Below are 10942 nucleotides of genomic sequence, written 5' to 3'. Positions count from 1 at the left end.
AATCCACCAGCTCCTGTGTGAGGGAAAGATGGGATATCTCCTCCTGTACAATTTAAACCCAAGATTAGAGCCTCAACTTCCTGTACAATTAAAGCCTCTGAAAACCCCACTAAAGGGCCAGCTATGAATTGGTTCCAAATTGACAGCAATGAATTAATTTTATATGGAGATATGCAGTGTATAAGCCAAACCTGTTGTTGAGTCAAATCTGATTCAAAGTGATTCTACAGGATAGAGCAGAACTGTCCCATTGTATTTCCAAAGCTGTACAATGCAATACAGTATTGTACTTCTTCCCCCCACACCCTTTGGGTATGTTGCTAGGAGGTGCAAAGGAGAGGAAGACTCTCAACCAGTTGGATTAACACTATGACTGCCTCAGTGGCTTTTGTGTGTTAGGAAGTTTGAGGATGGCACAGGACAGAACAGGGTTCAGATTTTTTGTTTACAGGGTCGCTATGAGTCATACATGACTTGACAACACCTAACAACAATCACCTATTTTTATTGGTTAGCATACATTCATATCCATTGTTGCATACATGAACATTGTGTTTTAGACACTCACATAAATTTTATTGTATATGATTAACTACTAGTGAATCATATTTATCATTAACCTGTCTTTTCAAGTCCCTGTGAATCTTGCCTATTGCTTCACCCACACCCACCCACTAGCCTCTGCTATCCTAGTGATTTTAGTCAGCTAAGTAGCGTTGTTGTTGATGTTGTTGTGTACCACCAAGTTGGAACTAACTCATAGTTAACCCTCCAACAGGTTTTCAGAGGCACTAATAGCAAGGGAGGAGGGTCTTAAAAAAAAGTGAAAAAGTTCACAGAAATTAAAAATACCAAAAACCTTGATGTTGTGGGCAATTTAACTTCTATTCAAAGGATTATTTTTCTTTTTAAGTCTAATCAGTATTTAACTTGTAAATAATATTTAACAATCACAGTATAGTAAATGAAATTTCTATTAGCTTAATCAGGGCTTCAGACCTTATCTTCGTAGGGTCGCTATGAGTTGTGCTCAACTCAGTGGCAATCAACAACAACAATTAGCATAATATTTTTTAAGTAAGCAACTGACAAAGCATTAAAGGCTTAATTACAGTCCTAAAAATAATACAACTGCTAAAAATCTGACCATTTTGCCACAATTTTCACTATAAAATTTGAAAAAGAATGTAGGCCAGAAATGTTAAAAGAATTGAACACAATTCCTATCTTTGGCTGAGATTTTATTATTAGGAGATATTAGACAACTGTCTACAGTAATAACTTTTTTTAAAAGGACCTTAGTTTAATATTTCAATCATAATATTATCTATTAAGAGTGGGATTCATAACAGGTTGCAACACCCCCATGATACATCTTCAAGGATATGAACATGTACAGCCAAGCACAATCAATAAGAGTGCATCTAAATTCCCAAATCAATCTCCATAATAGTCTATGTGTTTCCTACTGCCAAAGGGGCCCTTTAGAGTAGTGAGAGAAGATCTTCACCCTGAAACCCACAGCGTCCCTTTTCAGCAGGAAGTAGCTAAGAGAATATGCCATCCCCTTTTCCTTATGACTCAGGGTGAAGTCTCTCTCAGGGAGGAGTGATAGGGAATGGCAAAGGACACACTGACAAAGAAGATTAATCAGAACTGGCTTTGACAAGCACTGTGGCATTTGGACAAGAACAAACTGGGAGGAGGGTAGAGAGAATAGTGCAATAATGAATGAATGGAAACCCAAAATCTCTGTAAATGTTTATGAAAATTAATAAAATATAATTATAGAAAAAAAATAAGTAAACAATAAAAGTGCTTTATCTCAGGAAATGGAGAAAGGAAAGGGGGATGTGAGGACTACAACTTTTAGCTTAAATATTTTGTTTCTGCTCTGTGGGAGATGGACAATCATTTCACATACGATTTACTGCCTCTGAAAACCTGGTGGGGAGTTGGCTACAAGTCCGTTTTAATTTGGCAGTACCTAATAGCAACATGTGTAGATAATACTTGATATTACTTTAAAATGGCACAAGGTTTGGGAAAGACTTAAGAGAAAAATGTTAGAATAACAAATAACATCTGAGTTATTTAGTTAGAGTAGCATGTTAGCAGTAACTCTATCAAAGTAACCCAAGCAACAAGAACTAAAGATCTAAGTAATATATTTATCAATGGATCTAGAAAACATGTCTTATGATTCATAGAAAGATTCAATATTCAAACACTATTCAAGGCAAAGATGTTGGTATCCCCTTTGCCAGATGCTAGAAAAAGAAACTTGAGAACATCTTCCAAGAGAAGGATTAATGGCAGTAGATGAAGTGCTCCCAGCACTGCTGTGCTGCACAGATACAGCAGAGGTGTGAGCATTACTCCTTATAAAACCTCAGCCTCCATCAAATGGTAAATGTGAAATCATGACCAAAAGAAAAAGATAACTTAAAAATCATAAAAAATTGAATGTATCTATGTTGATATATGTTGTTGATGTTGTGTACCATGGAGTCAAAGCACACCCTCCCGCAGGTTTTCAGAGGCAGTTGATGACACAGGAGGTGATTGCCCAGCCTTCTCCCACAGAGCTGCTGGTGGCCTCAAACTATGTGCATTTAGGTTTGCAGCACAGCTGCTGCTGCTGTTTGTTTGTTTGTCTGTTTGTTTTGTTTAGTCTTTGTCTCTGTCTTTGTAATAACCTTTTGTTCTCTTTATGGATGATATCCTCAAAGCCATCCCAGACATCTTCAATCATTGGTGTTCAATGCCTCAAACCTATTCTTCAGATTATTTTGAAATGCAAATGGTTATAACAAATAGGATGATAGTTGTCATTGTTGCTATGTGCCATCAAGTCGCTGTGAGTCATAGTGACCCTATGTACAACAGCCCTAAACCCTGCTCTATCCTGTGCCAATCTCACTGTCTCCAATACACCCACCCGATTACCCCAGGCACTGACTCAATACGCCCCGAAGAGGGTCTTCCCTTCCTGCGCTGTCCCTCCACCCATCCAAGCATGACATCCCTCTCCAAGGACTGGTCCCTCCTTGCAACATGTCCAAAGTATGTCAGTCGAAGCCTCAGAATCCTTGACTCCAAGGATGACAGAGAGAATTTCTTCCATTTTCAAAACCACTCAGAGAGCGCTCTTGTGATTTATTTAGTACACAAGAAGTTGGACTGTTAACCCCAAAACCAAGCATCTTTGGTAGTTTGAATCCACTGCATGAGAAAGGAATGCATGAAATACAGTGTGAATGAAGAACTGTGTGAAACACGATGCATACGAACTTTGTAAGCAAACCAATAAAAGTCTAAATTACACTCAAGGGGACTGTCTTTATCCAATGCAGTGCAGCTTCTTGACACTAGGCTGCCAGTTTCGATTTTAAAAGAACTTTCGGCGATCTCTGGTGGCCTAGTGGCAAAAAGCTGCACTGCAATCCCAGAGGTGTGTGGTTCAAATCCACCAGATGCTTTGCTGGAGAAGGAGGAACCATCTCCTCCTGTACCAGTCAAATCTGATTTGATGGTACACACACACAAAATAATAAAAATAAAATAAATTTTTTAAAAAGAGAACTTTCCTCAAAATTAGCTTAAAAATGACTTAAAAAAAAAACCCCAACAAACAACACTAACCGACATAAATGGACTGAGATAAATGCAAAATGGGGGATAAAAGATAAATTTAAAATGGAATAAAAATACAATTTCATTCACACTTTAGCAGAAACACATTCTGATTTCTATTCCCAGGAAACCCCAACTACACCATTCTGTCAATCAACCCCCCAAATCCCAAATAACATAAAAAATTTTCCTGCCAATTGTAAAAGCAAACTAGCATTTCAGCATTGTTTATTGAAGATGCTAAAAATAGGTGTTCTCAAAGAATATACAAAGTATAAAAGAGGCAGTAATAGTTCTCTTTCATTTTTCAACCATCTGGGTGCATCACTGGCACTTAAAAGTACATCGTCCCATTAACTGACTTCATGGAAATAAAATCAGTGGCTCTTTATGCAGAAGAAAATATATGAATTTAATTTTTCCTGGTTTCTGAATTATCAGTTTCAGTTCCTATTTTACATAATTGTTCCAATTTACCTCTGCAAAAATGACAGGTACTCTATTATTTATTATTTCTTTATTATTATCTTATTTAATTTTTAAAAATCTCCATTCCAATAAAGGGGAGATGAAACGTAGAAAAAAAAAGGAGGAGCAGAAATTCAAAGAAAAAATTCGTAAGTGAGTGAGTGGAGACATTGTTTTACACTCTGCAGTATAAAAATCACACTAGACTCCAGAAAGAATTCAGAATATAGAATGGTTCTTAAAGGGTCATTAACCACCCCCCCGCAAACTCTTTCTCAAAGGACATTTCTAATGGGAATATATTTTATGATTCTCTAGCTACTGATCAAAATGGAAATGAATTCAAATGTCAAGGAAAATGAAAAGTATCTCAATTCACCTGGAAATTACTATTCTTATGATTATTACCAGAGTATCAAATGATTTTTTTCACCCTGACTCAGTTTCAAGCACAGTTATTATTAAATCATGCTTTTAGTCAAATTTAACTACTCCAGGTCAAGCACATGAATTTTTAAAGTGTTGATAAATCCTGTCAGAACAGACCCCTCAATAGAGATAAGAAATGGATAAAAGATTGCCTTGAATGGTCAGAAGAAAAAGGACAAAAATAAATGCACAGGATTTTATAAAAGGTGCAAGAAGCTGTACTGCAATCCGTAAGTTCAAGGCCACGAGCTGCTCCAAGAGAGGATGGGGAATCTCCTCCCATGCAATTAATTGCCTCTCAAAACCCACCAGAAGGTCAGCTGTGGGTTGGTTCCAACTGGACAGTACATAACAACAATACTCAAAGCAAAAACACAAAGATGTTAAAGTATCTTTTTCTTGGTAGGTTCAAATTGTCTTAAAAATGGACCCTATAGTCTTCCTTACAAGATTTCTTCATCTTACACTTAAACATCAACCTGCTGTTGTTATTACATACTATTGAACTGTGTAGGACTGACAGTGACCCTGAGAACAACAGATCTGAATGTGGCCCTATTCTATGCCATCCTCATCGTCTATGATAAATCAGAACCCATTGGTAAAGTCACCGTGTCAATTCATCCCATAGAGGGTCTTAGCTCCCATCAAAGCTATCCCCACAAAGGATAAAAATGACTTTTTTTAATGATGTTTTATTTGGCGGGAAAACATACACAGCAAAACTCATTCTAAATCAAGTTTCTAGACGTAATGCTCAGAGATATTGGTTACATTTGCCATAGTTTGTCAACACTGTTTACTTTTGTTCTTGACTTAAAAACTGTGACTTCTTTGCTCCTAGACATAACAGACATTCTAAGTCTTCATCTTGTACATCTAAGCCTTAGAGTTTTTCTCATTCCCCTTCAACTTTGACTAGATGACTCATCCCTTAGACTGCCCTCCAGAAACCTATCCTGATGCCCAAAGAAGTCAGAAAGTGTTCCACTGGACACTCATTTCCTTCTAAGACTAATTCCACTTGAAATTACTCACTGCCATTGAGCTGGACTGACTCATAGCTGACCTGCAAATGGTACTGGAGAAGACTATCTCTCCAGTTAGTGGGTTTGAGCTGTATGCCTTTGGGTTGGCAACACAACTCCTTTACTCACTAAGCCATCAAAGCTCCCTACTTCAATATGAGTGTGTGCTAATATTATGTACTCTATGAAACCAGGAATAATATTTTTGGGGGGTTAAAATTTTCTAATGGTTTGTATATTTATATACATCATGTTTTGTATATGTATGTTGTGCTTTATACAACCATTAATATATATTGTTGTTGTTTGTTGTTGTTGTTGTTAGGTGCCATTGAGTCGCTTGTGACTCATAGCAACCCTATGTACAACCTCCCTAAACCCTGCTCTATCCTATGCCAATCACACTGCCTCTGACACACCCATCCCGATTATCCCAGTCACTGAATCAATCCACCTCATAGAGGGTCTTCCTCTCTTGCACTGTCCCTCCACCCGCCCAAGCATAATGTCCCTCTACAAGGACCTGTCCCTCGTTAGAACATGTCCAAAGTATGTCAGAAAAAACCCCAGAATCCTTGCCCCCAAGGATCAGCCTGGTTTAACCCCCTCTAGATGAATCTGTTTGTTTTCTTGGCAGTCCATCATACATTCAATATTCTTCTCCAGCAAGACAGCTCAAAGGCATCAATTCTCCTTCTATCCTCCTTGGTCATTGTCCAACTCTCTGATGCATAACAAGTGATTGAAAAGACCACAGCCTGTATCAGACGCACCTTAGTCTCCAGAGTGACACCACTGCTCTTCAGTACTTTGAAGAGGTCCCTAATAGCAGACGTTCCCATCGCAATACGTATTTTTTTATTTCCTGGCTACTGGTATCAGGAGTGTTGACCGTGGAGCCAAGCAGACTAAAGTTGTTAACAATCTCAATCTTTTCACTATCCATCCTGATGCTGCCAATTTGTTCAGTGGTGAGAATCTTTGTCTTCTTGACATTGAGCCTCAATCCATACTGAAGGCTGCAGTCCTTGACCCTCTGCAGCATGCATTTCAGGTGCTCCTCAGTTTCAGCAAGCAGGGTTGTGTCATCTGCATAATGCAGATTGTTAGTAGATCTTCCACCAATCCTGATGCCACACTTCTCCTCATAGAGCCCAGCCTCTTGGATAATCTGTTCTGCATACAGGTTGAAAAGGTATAGAGATAGGACACATACCTGGCGAACACCTTTCCCAATTTTGAACCATGCAGCGTTTCCCTGCTCTGTTCTGACAACTGCCTCTTAGTCCAAGTATAGGTTTCGCATTAGAACAATCAAGTGTTCTGGGATTCCCTTTCTTCTCAGTGTCAGCCACAGTTTGTTATGATCCACACAGTCAAATGCTTGCATAATCAATGAAACACAGATAGACATTCTTCTGGTGCTCCCTGCTTTCAGCTAAGATCCATCTAACATTAACTACAATATCCCTAGTACCACGACCCCTTCTAAACCCAGCCTGGACTTCTGGCAGTTCTTTGCTGATGTGCTATTCCAGTCATTTTTGGATAATCTTCAGTAGACTCTTGCTTGCATGTGAAATCAATTATATTGTTCTATAGTTTCCAAACTCTGTTGGGTCACCCTTCTTTCGAATGGGAACAAATATATCTCTTCCAGTGAGTTGGCGAAGTGGTTATTCTCCAGATGTGCCAGATTTCTTGGCACAACTTGGTAAGCACGTCCAGGGCAGCATCTGTTAGCTGAAATACATCAATTGGTATATCATCAATTCCTGGGGCCTTATTTTTTGCTATTTTCTTCAAAGCAGCTTGAACTTCTTCTTTCATCACCATAGGCTCTTGCTTATATGCTGTTTCATGAAATTCTTCTGTGTCTGCCAATCCTTTTGATACAGTGACTCAATATATTCTATCTTCTTTTAATACTTGCTGAATCATATAATATTCTGCCTAAAGCATCCTTGATTATAGCAACTCGAGGTTTTCATTTGTTCTTCAGTTCCTTAAGCTTAAGAATTGCTGAACGAGTTCAGCCCTTTTGATTTTCCGACTCCAGCTCCACTACTTTTTTAAAATATTGATTTATTTACTATGTTTGAATGCACTGTTGTTCACAAAAGATCCTTCTCATTTCCTTCACCCAACCCCCATTGATTCGTGCAACCCTATGATGGAAGCAGAGGTGTGAGAATGGCTAGGGGGGTTGTTAATGATAAGAATAATATTGATTATCACACATACTGTTCTCCACAAGGACATTTCCTGATGAAGTGTTTGGCACAGAGAAAAAAAAAAAACAGTAAATATATAACTTCTTAGATTAACTTCCACTATTTCTTTTAAAAAACATAAACTTCTAATAGATATTTCACCACAAAAATGAACTCAGTGAATACTATTTCGTTTTCTAGGAATCTGAAAACCTTTCAGGAAAGTTCCAAATATATTTAATATAGAAGAGCTAATTCTCTATTCAGTAAATATAAATAGTATAAAATAATATGATCAAAATTTCAAGACTATAAATAATAACAAAACTGATAAAACTCAAATGTCACTATGTACTTCCTAATCAAATGAGAAAGAACTTTAATCTGCACGATCCTAAGGAAAATAAAAATAATAAATATTTTAGTATCATCTCTGAAAGAAAAAACAAATATGGCCCTTAACTTAGGCTTAATGGAGACAAAAGACTTGAAAATATATTAAAACAAAAAAGTAAAGGAAATAAAATTAACATTGTTGTTATTGTTGTTAGGTGCCGCCAAATTGAGCATAACCTACAGTAACCCTATGAAGAAAAAAATCTGAACCCTGTTCTATCCCATGGCATCTTCACACCTCATGAAACACTAGAGCTAATTGCAGCAGCCACCATGTCACTACACCTGGTCAATGGTCTTCCTTTCCTTCATGACCCTCCACCTTTCCAGGAATCCTGTCCCTCTCCAAGGAATAGTCCTTCCTAGCAACATGCCCAAAGTATGTGAGAAGCCTCATTATTTTTGCCTCTAAAGAGCACTCTGGCTGTACCCTAAGACATATCTCTTTGTTCTTTTGGCCGTACTCTTCTCCAACACAACAGCTCAAATGCATCAATTCTTCTGTCATCCTTATTCATCATCCAGCTCTCAGATGCGTAACAAGTGATCAGAAAGACCATGGCCTGAATCAGATGTACCTTAGTTTCAAAATAATATCAATACTCCTCAATAATTTGGAGAGGTCCTAACTGCAGACTTTCACAGTGCAATGCATCTCCTGATTTCCTGGCTGCTGGTACCAAGGGTGTTAACTATGGATCCAAGTAAGATTAAATTGTTCACAGTTTCAATTTTCAATTTTCATGATGTTTCATCTATCATGACACTGCCTACTGGTCCAGTGGTTTGAGTCTTTGTTTTCTTGACACTGAGACACAATCCATATTGAAAGCTGTATTCTCTCATCCTCTGCAATAAGTGTTTCAAGTCTTCCTCACTTTTAGCAAGGAAGGCTGTATCATCTGCATAGTGCAGGTTATTGATGAGTCTCCCTCCAATCCTGATGCCATATTCCTCTTAAGAGAATCCAGGTTCTCTAATATTTGCTCAGTATACAAACTCAATAGGCATCGAGAGAGCGCATAACCCTGAAGCACAACCCTCCTAATTTTAAACCATGTAGTATTCCCTTGCTCTGCTTGCACAACAGCTTGCTGGTCTAGGTACAGGTTTTGCATGAGCACAATCAAGAGATCTGATATTCCCATTCTTCTCAATTTTAGCTATAACTTGTTAAAGCATAAAAAGTATTTTTTACTTTCAGCCAGGTCTGACATCCACATTGATATTTCTGGTGCCAATGGCCTCTTCTAAATGCTGCTCGAACTTCTGGCAGTTCAGATCTATGTACTATTCTATCTGTTTTTGAATAATCTTCAGCAGTATTTTGGTTGCATGTGGTATTAATAACATTGTTCGACAGTTTCCACATTCTGTTGGATCACCTTTCTTGGGAATGAGAAGAAATACAGATTTCTCCCATTATGTTGGCCAGACAGCTGTCCTCCAAATTTTCTGGCACAAACTGATGAGCCCAGATTAGAAGCCAGATGAAATGAGTAAAATTAATGGCAAACATTGTTTAACAATTAGAACATGGCATGTACATAGTTTGAATGCTGGTAAACTAGAAATTTTGAAAAAGGAATTTGATGAAAATTAGCATGACCAATTTTTATTTTTCAGATCCTTGTAATCAATATACAGAGTATCAGTGAATCACGGCCACTGACTGCCAGAGTTTCCACACAGAAAAGATTGCTGCATTGCTGTTGCATTGTGGGATATAAGTGAGGATTTAATGTGAAACTGGGCTACACAATAAGCATACTATTTTATTAAGGTTGTATGTTTACTTGTGAAAGGTTTACAGAAATGACAGAGTGTAGATTCAGGATTGCAGGCTCCTTCTCCAAGTTACCACAACTGTTACTGTATACCTTCTAACTGGAAGTGATCCATTACTGATCCCTCAATGAGTTATTAGAGGCAGTAAATCATACAGGAAGAGACTGTCCATCTATGTCTTGTGAAGCAGCTGGTGGATTCAAACCAGGTGCCTTTGAGTTGGCAGTGCAATCACTTATTGGTGAGCCGCCAGAGCTCCCTCATCACCACTGCTAGTACTGTTGTATAATATCAAGCTGAAACCAATCCATAGTTGGCCCTCACTCCGGTGGGTTTTCAGAGGCAGTTAATCAAACAGGAAGAGATTGCCCATCCTTCTCCCGAGGAACAACTGGTGGATTCTCACCATATGCCCTCAGGATTGCAGAGCAACTTCTTACCACTAGGTCGCCAGAGCTCCCTATCACAGCTTATTTAAAGAAAGCCAAAAATATACTAAAGCAGTTAAATTGGTAGCAAAGAATGCAGCAGCCATTTTTTACATTGTACATTTTATAAGTAATTAAACAAAAGACACAGAACATTAAACACTTAACCACTTTAAGTATTGTAAGAATAATGACTATATAAACTAAAATCATACTTATGCATTCTAAAAGAATGATTATGACAAACCAAACACGTGAACCATCTGTATCTTAAAAGTAAGCTGTAATAATTCTCTCCATATTTAAAAGCCAAAGTTAAAAAATTTAAAGACGACAATAGAAACATAAACAAATTAATTTATTCTTCTCTACAATCCAATAAAATGACATAGATCTGAACATGGAGGGGGAAAAAGTTTCACTGAGGAGATAAGTAGGAGTATTGATTAGGGAGTATCTAGTCTGTCAACAAGTTTGTCTTACTGGGATCCAGAATCAATACCTATGGCACCAGAAGTGAAGAGATCAAAAGACTCATTGCAATGGGCAAGTGTGG

The 10942-nt window shown here is 37.9% G+C and overlaps 1 protein-coding gene across 1 annotated transcript in view; it reads right to left on the bottom strand.

Moving 5' to 3' along the window:
- The window catches only part of CCDC132 (coiled-coil domain containing 132), a 125685-nt gene that overhangs the window by 77272 nt on the left and 37471 nt on the right, over positions 1-10942 (bottom strand). The window lies entirely within an intron of this gene.

The sequence above is a fragment of the Elephantulus edwardii genome, unplaced genomic scaffold (genome assembly GCF_000299155.1).
Source record: "Elephantulus edwardii isolate Elephantulus edwardi_28Jun2011 unplaced genomic scaffold, EleEdw1.0 scaffold00098, whole genome shotgun sequence".
Taxonomy (NCBI): domain Eukaryota; kingdom Metazoa; phylum Chordata; class Mammalia; order Macroscelidea; family Macroscelididae; genus Elephantulus; species Elephantulus edwardii.
Note: the sequence above shows the minus strand (reverse complement) of the source record. Positions and strands in the feature narration are given on the sequence as shown.